At 42.9% G+C, this 14,713-nt stretch overlaps 1 long non-coding RNA gene across 1 annotated transcript; it reads right to left on the reverse strand.

The window, feature by feature from the left end:
• Positions 1-6,934: 6,934 nt before the first annotated feature.
• LOC138971771 (uncharacterized) lies at positions 6,935-11,489 on the reverse strand. The gene is made up of 3 exons (XR_011457368.1): positions 10,737-11,489; positions 9,859-9,949; positions 6,935-8,837 (listed from the first exon to the last, which is right to left on the reverse strand). It is a non-coding gene; the product is annotated as an uncharacterized lncRNA (long non-coding RNA).
• Positions 11,490-14,713: the final 3,224 nt, after the last annotated feature.

Genomic DNA, 14,713 nt, shown 5'->3' on the forward strand with positions numbered 1-14,713 from the left:
AGAATTGTTTATTAAAACTGAAACCGACCTGCTCAAAGTAAACCATACCCACCCCCTCCCTACCCACCCCAACCCTCCTCGTACACTAAATACTAATTATTTCTACTCTTAACTTCCCAACTACACGTTATCCATAAACTATGCACAGGAACATGTGTGTCAGCATTGTGTGGCACCGACATGACTTGTGCATATCTAGCTTACAGCTAAGGGTTAAAGTTAAAGGACTACTGCAGTGAAAAATTATATTTATAATAATTTAAAACAAAAGACAAAAATAACAAGCTGAATAGAGATGGAACCGTTACAGAACAGGATGGCAAAATGTTGCGACTTTAGGAGTTGTGTTTCTGGAAGAGGTGAGTTTTGAGTGCTCGCTTGAATGACTGTACTGACTGAGAGTGGCGAATGTGAGAGGGGAGAGAGTTCCATTGAGTAGATGCGCAAAATGCAAAAGTGCGTTGTCCATATGCTTTTGATTTTGTGTGTGGGATGACTAGGGTGCGGCTATCAGAAGAGGAGCGGAGTTGTCTAGCAGGAGTGTATACAGTGAGAAGTTCAGAGAAATAAGCAGGAGACGAGGCAGAGAAGAAGTGAAAGCAGAGAGTGGACAGTTTGTATTCAATGCGGGCTTGGATGGGTAACCAGTGGAGTGTGCGGCGAAGTGGTGTGACATGATCTTGTTTCCGTGCTTTGAGGATCAGGCGTGTGTTTTTAATCTTTGTTTCCCTTTCACATTTTATAACAATCAATGACATTCAATTGTTCCAAATAGCTGTGTATCTTTCTTTCTATTTAAGATAGTTATAGTCATGTTGGGCAAACAAATTGCTTTTTACATTTAGTCAAGTTTTGACTAAATGTTTTAACGTAGAGGGGGGAATCGAGACGAGGGTCGTGGTGTATGTGTGTGTGTGTGTGTCTGTCTGTGTGGGTGTTTAGAGCGATTCAGACTAAACTACTGGACCGATCTTTATGAAATTTGACATGAGAGTTCCTGGGTATGAAATCCCCGAATGTTTTTTTCATTTTTTTGATAAATGTCTTTGATGACGTCATATCCGGCTTTTCGTGAAAGTTGAGGCGGCACTGTCACGCTCTCATTTTTCAACCAAATTGGTTGAAATTTTGGTCAAGTAATCTCCGACAAAGCCCGGACTTCGGTATTGCATTTCAGCTTTGTGGCTTAAAAATTAATTAATGACTTTGGTCATTAAAAATCTGAAAATTGTAAAAATAAAATTGTTTTTATAAAACGATCCAAATTTACGTTCATCTTATTCTCCATCATTTGCTGATTCCAAAAACATATAAATATGTTATATTTGGATTAACAACAAGCTCTGAAAATTAAATATATAAAAATCATTATCAAAATTATTTTTCGAAATCAATTTAAAAACACTTTCATCTTATTCCTTGTCGGTTCCTGATTCCAAAAACATATAGATATGATATGTTTGGATTAAAAACACGCTCAGAAAGTTAAAACGAAGAGAGGTACAGAAAAGCGTGCTATCCTTCTCAGCGCAACGAATACCCCGCTCTTGTCAATTCCACTGGCACTGCCTTTGCCACGGGCGGTGGAGTGACGATGCTACGAGTATACGGTCTTGCTGCGTTGCGTTGCGTTCAGTTTCATTCTGTGAGTTCGACATCTACTTGACCAAATGTTCTCTCCATGATCTCTATACATTGACCTCCATTCTAATGCTCTTCCTTTATTCAGATCTACACTTGTCACAAAAAGTCAAGGAACAACTGACATATTCACATGGAAAAAGCAAACAGCAATATCTTCATAACCCGAAAAACGAAATCAACCAAACTTGGCTAATGCACTGACAACAACTCGCAAATTGTCTAGACAGCATCATTGGCCGCATGTGATGCACGGACGCGGTGCTAGGCAGGCGGAAAGTGCAGGCCCTCCACGTCAAACATGCGCCTAAATTCACTGGCTCAGCAGAATGAACATTGGTACTGAACATCGGAACTGATCATGGCACGTGCTAGGCGGACGTCTGGGCTGTGAAACTCACCGCACTGAAAGCCTTTATAAGCCAGCGTTTCACAGCTATGGTCCATTCCAACACCATGGTCCAGAGACGATCGCTGCCAGATGTCGACAAAGGACGAGCCCTTGCCTGGCTTCAGCACGGCGCCACCTACCGAGCTGTTGCCCACCGACTTGGGGTGTCTCCATCGGTTGTCTGGAGGCTACAAGAACGCTGGAGAGCGACTGGACGGGTCCAGGACAGGCCAAGATCTGGGAGACCAAAAAAGACTGATGCAAGGGCTGATCGTTACATCGTCCGCCAGGCTCTGACGTCACGCACCATCACTGCAGAGCGCATCAGGGGGCAGCTAATGGTGGCTACCAACATTCAAGTCAGCACGCAGACCATCAGGAACCGACTCCACAACGTGCGGCTCCGTTCCAGAGTACCAGCCAAGAAGCCCAAGCTGACTCCAGTCCACAAACGAGCCTGCCGAGACTGGTCTGCTCGTCATTCGAGATGGACACGTCATCAATGGGCCACTGTTCTCTTCAGCGACGAAAGCAGGTTTAATCTGATGCATCCGGACAAGCGGCTGTCCGTATGGCGACGAGAAGGTGAACGGTTTAACCAGGACTGTGTCCAGGAGGTCCTCGCGTATGGTGGAGGCTCCGTGATGGTATGGGGAGGCTTCTCTGCCAACCATAAGACCCCCCTGTACCACATCCAGGGGAATCTGACCGGGGCACGCTACAGGGACGAGATCCTGGGTCCGATTGTCATCACTTTCCTGCAACAGCTGGGACCCCAGGCCACTTTGCAGGACGACAACGCCACACGGCATCGCGCCAGGGTGGTTGGGGCCTTCCTGCAGCAGCAGGGAGTTCACAGAATGGAATGGCCAGCCTGCAGCCCAGACTTAAACCCAATCGAAAATGTCTGGGATCATCTTGACAGGCAGCTGCGAGACAATCACCCTCCCCCAAACACCCTTCAGGACCTGCTGGCATACCTCCAACATGAATGGCAAAACCTGGACCAGCAGCTCCTCAGAAGACATGTGCAGTCCATGCGTCGACGCTGCAACGAATGCTTGGCCCGGCGGGGTGCCCATACCCATTACTGACATTGTTTTGTTGACATGAGACAGTTGTGACTTTTGAAATTCAACACGCTTGCAGTGAACTGAGTTTAACTCATCATTCCGTTATTGGATACCAATGAAATTTGCCACATTCAATGTGTGGCCCAGAAGGTGTACTTTGGTGTAAACGATTAATAAATTGGTGAAATCGTTTCGGAGATATGACTTTTTGAATTTTTGTTCCTTGACTTTTTGTGACTAGTGTAAAATTTTCAGATTTCCAGATGTCTCGAAAAGAAAGTGTTGCAGAACTGTAATACAATCGATATTAAAACACATGTTGGAATCACCGTAATTTCGGCCTGGGTTGCACTTACGCCCTATATCGAATACGCCAGGATTGACGGTATTGGAGTCCGACATGCGCGTGCAATTGTGGAATTATCGTGATTTAAAAAAAAAATTAAATGGTCAAACGGACAGTTTCCACAAGTTTTTGTGAAATAAGAAAGAAGTTATTTTGATATTCAAAAACATCCCAACATACTTTTGAAATCGACTACAATACGAACCAGTCAAAAATCATTAAAACGTGTATATATTTTGAACGAAAAGCCTTCACATTTTAGGAACTGGAAGTAATGCAGAAAAAACAGTTTTGAGAAACACGTCACAAACAAAAGGACGTGCTTTCCAGCACTATCGTCATTTTGATCTTTTTGTCACACTGATACTTTCTGCAAACGGGTAATATCACACACACACACAGCCTTGAGGCTTACTATGATAGCAGAAGAAACTCTGGTCCTTTTTCAACCGCACGCATCATAACTTAATTAAACATAACTTTCGATAAGGCCACACACAAAAAATAGTCTGTTTACGGTATCCCGACCGACCCTATTTTTTCGCGCGACCCTAGACTTTTTTTTGGGCATTTGGGAAAGAAAAAAAAAAGTCTTTGTTTTTTGGCAAAATAACTTAAAAATATGGTGTTTTGGGAAGAAAAAAAAAATACCGTCCTACCGACCCTATTTTTTGGGCCTATGTTACCGTAAACAGACTGTTTTGTTTTGCCAAATGAAAGTCCCATTTTGAATTGACACAATCACACGACAAACCTGCTGCGCGACGCCCAAACCCGCCTCACTTCGCAATTTTCATGGCCAGTTTCATACCAAAAACTAACAGACTTTCTTCGATCAACATCACGGAGGCCCTTCTCGTTGGAACACGACAGAAGATTGCTTCCTTACTGTGACCGACCTCCAGCCGGATGACGCGACTGTTCCATTCTCCCCTGCTGTCAAGAGCCTTGGCGTCTTTCTCGACTACACTCTCTCCATGCAGACACACATCTCCTTCATCACCAAGACCTGCTTTTTCCACCTACGACGCATCGCCTCCATTCGTCGCTACCTCACCCACGACGCCTGTGTCAAGCTGGTTGTCTCCCTCATCTTCAGTCGTCTGGACTATTGCAACTCCCTTCTGGCTGGCCTCCCCGCCTCATCCATTCATGGCCTACAACGAGTCCAGAACGCTGCTGCCAGGCTGACGTTGAGGAAGACGAAGCGAGACCACATCACCCCCTACTTTGCTCCTTGCACTGGCTCCCTGTCAACACCCGAATCTCCTACAAACTGTCCACTCTGGTCTACAAGTATCTCAACGACTCTGCTCCCGAGTACCTTAAATCCTCCCTGGACCTGTACACCCAGCCCTCCGACCGTCCTCTTCGTTCTGCTGCTGACCCACTCCGCCTTCACACCCCTCGCTTGAAACTCGCCTCTGCTGGTCAGCGTGCATTTCCCTCCGCGGGCCCCTCCGTCTGGAACTGCCTGCTGCTTGAGCTTCGCCAGAGCCCCCCTCTCTTGACGCGTTCAAGAGTAGGTTGAAGACTCAGTTCTTCCCGTAGCTGGCTGCGACTTTCATGTTCGACGTGATGTGTTGTGCCCCAAAAGACATTCTTGTGCTTTGCTCTGTGAGAGGTGTTTTCTTTGTGTTTAATATTATTTTGTTTGGACCTAGCTAGTGAAGTGTACATTGTTGTTGAACAGTTGTTTGTTGTATGTTTATCAGGGTTTGCTAGTGTGGGATAGGCTTCGTGTCCGTCTGTAGATGTTAGTTTCTTTGTTAGTCCTGTGTTGACAACTCTTCGACAAGCGCTTAGAACTGTACCCACGGAATACGCGCTAGATAAGCTTCATATTGATATTGATTGAATTACCACAGCCATGAAAGATCGTGATTTTTGTCAGATCAGCACTGCAGTGTCTGGCCTTAAAGATACATTTGTTCCAGTGCTAACCATCTTGACCGCCGCAAATCTGTCCAATCTATATCTTTGTATAAGAACATCTTTCATCCTGGACACATATTAAAGAAAACAATCGACAGCCTGCCAACAGTTGGTATTTCTTGTTATGGACAAATCATGTCGTAGAAGTGTATGTGATTAATTGCACCTAAACACGCACGCATCTAGGTAGCTCGACCCGAATGTCCCAGCGATGGGACAATGCAGTAATGAAAATGCACATTGAAATGAAAGCCCAGACAAATCTGTTAAAGGTTTACACGCGATGAAAGGCTTCTTTAACTCTTTCAACAAACGAAAAACACAAACACACACACGCACGCACGCACGCACGCACGCACGCACGCACGCACACAAACACACAGGCAAGTGCGCACGCACACACGCACACACGCACACACGCACACACACACACGCACGCACACACACACACACACACACACACACACACACACACGCGCACGCACCCACACACAAATACACACACATACACACACACACACACACACACACACGCACACACACACACACACGCACCCACACACACACGCACGCACGCACGCACACACACACACACACACACACCCATGCACCAACTCACCCCCCACGCACACAAACTTACCAGCACAGCGTACCTTTAACAATAATTGTGGCGCTACTGCTAGCAGAGCCTCCAACGTGGGTGGCCACACAGGAGTAGATGCCGGCGTCGTCGGGGAAGATTTCGCCGATGATCAGTTTGTAGATATCGCGTGCGTTCTGATAACCTCCTCCCCCCCCCACCACACACACAAACAACTACAAAAAAACAATGATGATACCAAACAAACATGCACGGCGTGCGTGTATGTCAACACGTTAGGAAGAGCAAACGTGTATTTGTGTGTCGAAAAACGAGAGCGCGTGCCGTCTGGTATTTATAAAGGCTGTAGTGTTCGTGATCTTAATCCTGGCGGTGATCAATAACTTACGGTCCCTGGTTTATTGAAGGTGTCGCCTTAGAGCATCTTGTAATGGCGTGTCTCCAAATGCCTATGAACTGAACTGAGCTGAACTTTCTCTGCCATGCGTGATGCTGTGGGTGAAGGGTCAGGCGAGTGCAAAATCGACGTTTTCAGTTTTTAACAGGATTTAAAGTTGAGGCTTTACGCTTTGATTATCGCCGGCATGGCGTGTGTGTGTGTGTGTGTGTGTGTGTGTGTGTGCGTGTGTGTGTGTGTGTGTGTGTGTGTGTGTGTGTGTGAGTGTGTGTATGTGTGTGTTTGTGTGTGTGTGTGTATGTGTGTTCGTGTGTGTGTGTGCGTGTGTGTGTGTGTGTGTGTGTGTGTGTGTGTGTGTGTGATAACTTAATCAGTAGTCATGGACTATTGGGTCCAATAGGCCAAACAGGAATCCGATGGTGAAAATGATGGCAAACACGAGAAGTACATGTACTGTACCTTTAAGGACCGTACTTTGGGAATCATCGCCAATTTGAAGGTTTCGTACTGGGAATAGAAGAAAAAAATCCACAGAAGATATAATGCAACCAAAGAAACTACAATGGGAAGAAGGATAACTTCCTCATTGGGCATGCTTAGAAATGAGAATGGCTAAATACGAGTTATTCCCCTTTTCTACATGCTGATCAGGCTGTCTCCTGCTTTGTCATGACTAGTACAGTCGATCTTTCTCATGCTGTGACTTGCTTTATTTTCACATTTTCGGTATTTAAAACAGCAAACACACACACACACACACACACACACACACACACATACACTGAAGAAGTTTCCATTCTGATTCGGTTATTTTATTTGGTGCTATATGTTTGCTTCACATTGTTTCTTTTTTTACATTGCTTTGGGTATCCCAATTCGCTAAACACATCCATAATGCATGCATGGCTCATTCGAAAGAGGGCAACTGAACAACTGATGCCCAATAGCAATAAATACTGAACAACTGAACAATAAATAGCAATAAATGATGACAGTGCCAAGTTTTTAAGTACAAAGTGAAATCATGTGACTGGACAAAGGCACAATTACAAAATACAAATAAAAAAATCGAGGCCCATTTTAATTAAGTTCTCAGCTCATGGGGAAGCATAAGGTGACCCTAGAAACCGAAATTAGGAGACCTCCCGCCCCCAGGGCAGACTACAAAAAAAAGGGGGGGGGGGGGCTAATTTGTGAAAAAGTATAAAAGGAATCAAAAACTGTATACATGTATTTAGTTAATACCCCAAAAATTGTATAGTATATACAATGTCAGACCCTAAAGAAAGTTTGTTAGTCATTGCTTAGGCAAAAAAGCAAAATAGTCTGTTTACGGTATCCCGACCAACCCTATTTTTTCCCCGCCAACCCTAGACTTTTTTTTTTGGCATTTGGAGAAAAAGAAAGAAAAAAAATCAATTTTGTTCCTGTTTTTTTGCAAAATAATTTAAAAAGATGGTTATAAAAAAAAATTAAGAAAAGCCGACCTACCGACCCTCTTTTTGTGTGCCTATGTTACTGTGAACAGACTAAAAGGTACATGTATCACAAACAACACACCAGGGATGCTACTCCCCCCTTAAAAATAGCCATGAGTCATAGGTGTGACGTTTGAATCTTTTAGGTAAATAAAACCATAGGCAATTGATCGGAAATATCAGTAAAAATCTTGTATATACTATACAATTTTTGGGGTATTAACAAAATACATGTATACAGTTTTTGTAAACAAGTTTATTATTTGTTTGCTTGGACCAATCCTCTTGCCGAAGAGTTTTACAATAAAAATTGATTTTACGTCAAAAATATCACAGGAATATCGAATCTTGAGGTAAGGCTGGGATAGCCAAGTTCAAGAATAACGGAAGGTGACTTGAATCTTTTTGAAAATGTATAAAAATATAGATGGTAGGCAATTCAAAATTAAAAAAAGGACTCTCGGAGCATGGACTTAATGAGTCAAAAATTAAAGAAGGCTCTATGAGCCGAAGTACATGTTTTGTTTATTGTCTTTTTTTATTTTGAATTCCCTACCATCTGTATTTTGATACAATTTTGGACCCTCTTTGTACGGAGAGAGTTGGCAATTGTTAATCACATTCTCTCATCTCATTGACTCTCCTTCGGCTCCTTGGTAACATGCGTTCCCGTCTCTGCCAGGATTGGACACAGCAGCAGATAAACGGTAAATATGTAACAGGCATAAATGGCAAAATAGCTCGCCTCGCCTGATAATATATGAGACAACTGTTCTATTACAAAGTCTTTCTTGGGAGGCTTGGCTAATTTACTCGCTCGTTTTACACGGGGTTCCATCGTTTTCTTTTCTAATCGGAAAACCTTGCTCCTCAGTTTGTTGACCTTCTGCCGAAGTTCCGCTTCACGAGGGGATGGGGAGGATGACGACTTTGATGCTTTACATCCTATGTCCTCCAGGATCGCCTGAATGTCATCTAAAAAAGAAAACACACACACAAAACACACATAAAATAACATAACCATAACAAGTTACAACCTGGAAGAAATTAAAACACGTGTAATTAAATCACAAAATGAAAATAAACAATAGCGTAGGAAGGCAGGCCAGAAATGAAGTGTATTAGCAACTATGGATACGATGTGGAACAATGATGGAATTGACCTTGTTTGGTACTGAATGGGTGAGGCCATTAGAACTGTACCCACGGAATACGCGCTATATAAGCTTCATATTGATTGATTGATTAGGACAACAGTATCAGGTAAACTCCTCACACACCATGCCTCTTTCTTTCTTTCTTTATTTGGTGTTTAACGTCGTTTTCAACCACGAAGCTTATATCGCGACGGGGAATGGGGGGGGGGGGGGGAGCTGGGAATAGAGGCAGAGCCACTTAATAAAAAGTTAATTGTTTCTTGTTACACCATGCCTCTAACAGGATATGTTTCCCATCTTTACGTGTGGGAACTACAGGTACAATTTCATCCATCCATGCATCTGCCCTATACAGCTTCTTCTTCTTCTTCTTCTTCTGCGTTCGTGGGCTGAAACTCCCACGTGCACTCATTTTTTTTGCACAAGTGGAATTTTACGTGTATGACCGTTTTTACCCCGCCATTTAGGCAGCCATACGCCGCTTTCGGAGGAAGCATGCGGGGTATTTTTGTGTTTCTAAAACCCACCGAACTCTGACATGGATTACAGGATCTTTTTCGTGCGTACTTGGTCTTGTGCTTGCGTGTACACATGAAGGGGGATAAGTCACTAGCAGGTCTGCACATAAGTTGACCTGGGAGATCGGAAACATCTCCGCACTTAACCCACCAGGCGGCCGCGACCGGGATTCGAACCCTCGACCTTCCGAGTTAATAGACCGACGTCTTACCACCCCGCCACAGCGCCCGTCACCCTATACAGCAATTATCAACTATGTAATGGATGGGTTTAAACATTTTTTGATGTCAGGGTGTTCTACATGGTTAAAAATCTCTTACCTGGTTGAACAATTTGTGCATCAGGCGACAGGTCGGTGCTGGCTTCATTTGTAGCTACCCTTTGCGATGGTGGCTTCCTCCCACTAGCAACCTGCAAATGCACAGCTCTTTAACTGACAAACTCACAACCAACACCCAGTCACAATGAAACAATTCTCCCAATTTCATGGCATTGGTCTTAGGCCACACAAAAAAAGTGTATGTTTCTGGTAAGGCAAAACAAAAAATAATCTGTTTACGGTATCCGGACCGACCCTATTTTTTTCCCACCGGCCCTAGACTTTTTGGGGGCATTAAAAAATAAAATTAAAATATTCAGATGGCTAAAATACAAAAATAAAAAGCCGACCTACCGACGCTATTTTTGGGGGGCCTATGTTACCTTAAACAGACTTTTTTGTGGCCTAACATGACTAAAGGTGCAGATTTTTTTTCTAAACTTTTTTTTTTAAACCATCTTTTTAACTTATTTTGTTGAAAAACAGGAAAACAATTGATTTTCGAATACCCCTTTTATTTTTGAAAATGCAAAAAAAAAAGTCTAGGGTCGTCGGAAAAACATAGGTAGGGTCAGGTGACCAGAAACATACAACTTTTTTGTTGTTGACGCCGACGCTATACTTTTTTTTTGCCATTTGGGGCTGTTTTTTTGCAAAATAAGTTCATCATATCATCATAATCAAGACGTCGATCCAAAATAAGTAACTTTTTTTTGTTGGCCTTATAATTTTTTTGCGCTAAATGCAAACAGGCATTATTTGATGGGAACAATGCTGTTTTTTTCAATTCTTATCTGCCTCAAACTTGTCATTACTCAACCTGCATTTAATAGTGTGCTTCTTTGGTTTGCAAAAACCTAAAACCAATAAATAAATAACCTTCGGTGGTGGATTGGGCACTGCAAACAATGTCGGGACAGCATTCCACACAAGTGATCCTCTCTGCAGGATTGTTTTACTGGTTGGCCTCAAAGTGATCAGTACAAAGCTTGAGACCTTGAACATCAGCTGGCTGCAGCTTTTCAAAGTCCTCTCGCTTGTGAATTGCATCCATATTCTGCACCTAGTTTGACAATAAAAACAACAATGTTATTGTTAAACTAAGCAAAAAGGAAAGACAAAAAAAGCTAAATCAGATCTTCAGTCTAAATCTAACGCTCTGCCTGAACGCAAAACGGATGAGTGATGTACTTTTGTACTGTAGTTTTCCCGTAAGCAAGGTTTGATAAAGTATTCGGCAAATATGCCCACGGGTTGTTTTGTACTGACTGCTGACTCACACTCGATCACAGTTGAGTACTCGCTGACGCTGTAGTCTACTGAGTGAGTTGACTCGAGCCATTGCATTCTCATTCTGAAGAAGGTAAACCTGATGAAATAATCACTGCACAACCCACCTTTTTTCTTCTTTAGGGAACTTGTGGAAAGTGTTCCCGAAGCAGCTCTGTTTGTAACGGGCGTTCTTGCAACAAAAAGCCGAGCACAATTTACCACCACCTCGCACGCGATCGGTACCTACGCGATCCGCCATTTTGTTTTCGCCGCCAGCATGTAACTAGGGACGATAACCCACAAACACTTTTTCGCATTTTCTTCGCAAGTTCCACGTCTTCCTCATGTACAGTGTTTGATGCAACTTAATCCATCCTACTTGCTCCAGATCTAATATCTTCTCTTCTCCTTCTGTCTTAAAGCATTTTTCTCGTGTTCTTTTAAAACGTTCCAGTCATCTGTCAAGATAAAGCCGTTTTAACTGTGTTAGTGACAAGCCCTATTACAGACCCGCTCGTTCAGCATCGGTACAAACCCCCAGAGAACCATGCTAAGCGAACAACACTTTTTGTCTTCCAAATAAAGGGCAAGAAGAATGCAAAGCAGACATCACTTGTATCTTTTCATTTTGGACAGCTTCTACAAGTGAGCTGGAAGGGCCGTTTTGAGTGCTCCTCGTCTGTTTGTTTCACCCGAAAGACCAGAATTAAGGTGGCACTACTAGAATTACCATTAGCACTTGATGTCAGCCAAATCGGGAAAAGATGCCTTTTTATCTGCAAATCTTCATGTACAAACACTCTTACCGTTGACGTGATTACTGTTCAGGAACCTTTCTTTTGTATGTGTTGTCTAGTCACTTTATTAACAACTTGTGAGGAGACATTAACTAGACCTTCTGTCTTATGTTAGTGATCATATTTACCACCATTGAACTGTTGTGACGTTGACATGTAAACAAAATAAGAACACCCTTTTACTTAAATCACACTGCAAAATATAATAGTCTGGTTGCTTTTTGCGCAGAATACAACAGTTCATGATGACTAAGTTTCGTAATTTATACTAATGTCACTGTGCAAAATTAATGTAGCAAAACAATTCCTACTCGGCGCGGAATGCAGCTGTGCAATTGACTTTTTAACATGTATCCAAATAAACGGATTCTCTTATTCCTCGTGACAGCTTGGACGAAACTGTCGTGGTAAACCTGATCGTGTACAACTTAGGCCCCCTAAACGTTCTATAGTAGACGAAAATAACTCAGTCGGGTTTGTATGGATTGTTAAAGAGTGAATGCCCTTGCTTTTTACTCGGACAAGCAGTGCATGGGCCAATCACTAGCGAGGGGTGTGTCGGACACACATTGGAGGGGCCAATCACTAGCGAGGAGTGTGTGGACAAACATTGCAGGGCCGGGTCAATCACTAGCGAGGGGTGTGTCGGACACACATTGGAGGGGCCAATCACTAGCGAGGGGTGTGTCGGAAACACGGGGACAGGAGCACGTGTGAAGTTATTTGTCAGAGGAAAAGCAAGGGCATTCACTCTTTCACAACCTATACACACCCGACGATGTTATTTTCGAAAATTGTCTATTGCTTCTCGCAGAAACATTTACTAGCCATCGTAACAATCTTAACTATGGCAGCGTAATCTTCTCCAGTTTCAGAATAAAATCCTATTGTCTCAACTCAACAATATTTCTGGTAAGTGACCCATATACTTTGGGCTTTAAGGTGGAGATTAAGCCAATTAATACCCACAAAAGTCACAGTTTTCAATTGCTTCGTACGTCTTTGTTTCTTGACCAGTACTTTTGATTTTGGTACCGTTGTGTTCCTAAGACTATGCACTTTCATTTGACATAAGGCTCACTGTGTATAACTGGATCAAACACGTGATAACCGCTAATGATTACAGTAATTAGGTTTTTTTCCGATTAAGGTACATACAGCGACTAATTGGAACTTGGCAGTGTGGAGGGTATCACCGCAACAGTTGGACTATATCCTTATGTACCCGTCTACGTATGTTTGGTTTTAATTATTTGCAAGAGGATGCAGATATTTAGGAAAATATGAAATGCAAATGGCCGCCATAATTATTAGTTTGTCGATATCTACTTCCTCTAGCAGATAATCAAAACCGAACATACGTAGACGGGTACATAAGGATGAAAACCAACTGTTGCGGTGATACTATTCTCACTGCCAGGTTCCAATTAGTCGCTGTATGTACCTTAATCGGAAAAAAAAACTAATTACTTTATTCATTAGCGGTTATCACGTGTTTGATCCAGTTATACACAGTGAGCCTTATGTCAAAGGAAAGTACAGAGTCTTAGGAACACAACGGTACCAAAATCAAGAGTACTGGTCAAGAAACAAAGACGCTCGAAGCAATTGAAAACTGTGACTTTCGTAGGTATTAATTGGCTTAATCTCCACCTTAAGAACATAATAATACTATGTGAGATATATAGAGCGCTTGACGTTCTCTTAGCGCTTTACAATGAATTGGTGAGAGGTCAAAGCAGGTGAAGTGGCCCGCTCGTTGAACATCTCTCGTGCTGGCTATTTTTGTGTTTCTATAACCCACCGAACTCTGACATGGATTACAGGATCTTTTCCGTGCGCAATTTGTCTTGTGCTTGCGTGTAAACACGAAGGGGGTTAAGTCACTAGCAGGTCTTCATATAATTTGACCTGGGATATCGGAAAAATCTCCACTTTTAACCCACCAGGCGACAGCGACCGGGATTCGAACACACGACCTTCCGATTAGGAGGCCGACGTCTTACCACCACGCCACTGCGCCCGTTGAGTGTCTGGACTTGCTGTAAAGGGGAACGACTCAACAGAAGCTTCCTCTTTGTTATCATCATAATTGTTTTTTTGTTTAAAGAAGTTCAGTTAATGTGAGGCAGAAACCACATTTCTGTGTTTTTGAAAAGGTCCTCCCCTCCATTATGCCAGCAGGATTGCAAACTGACTCATCTCCCGTGAAATTAATCCAAAATTGCCCAAAATCCGAAAAGACAAACAGAACCGATTTCGACATGTTAGGGAAGCCTTTCTTCTGCTCCCGCCTGCATAGTAGATATAACAAGAGATTAGCAGATAAAGGACAAGCAAAACTTTGATGACAACAAAGACGACAACGACGACGACGACAGCGACAATGCACACAACTCCAGTAGCAGCAGCAGAAACAGCAGCCCAACAAACACAACAGCCACCATCACCACCATAAAAACACACACACAAAACAACAACAACAACAACAACAACAACAACAACAACAACAACAACAACAACAACAACAACAACAACTATAACAACAACAACAACAACAACTACAACGACACAAAATATGTTATGAGTTAAACATTTTGGAGGAAAACATATTTACGTTCTCATTTCATTAACCGTCAAAAAAAAGGGCGAAGAAAAAATACAGACAGACAGACAGACAGACAGAAAGAAAACAAGCCGCGTAGGGCGAAATTACTACATTTAGTCAAGCTGTCGAACTCACGGAATGAAACTGAGCGCACTGCATTTTTTCACCAAGACAATACA

Source organism: Littorina saxatilis, linkage group LG7 (assembly GCF_037325665.1).
Source record: "Littorina saxatilis isolate snail1 linkage group LG7, US_GU_Lsax_2.0, whole genome shotgun sequence".
In the NCBI taxonomy this organism is placed as follows: Eukaryota; Metazoa; Mollusca; class Gastropoda; order Littorinimorpha; family Littorinidae; genus Littorina; species Littorina saxatilis.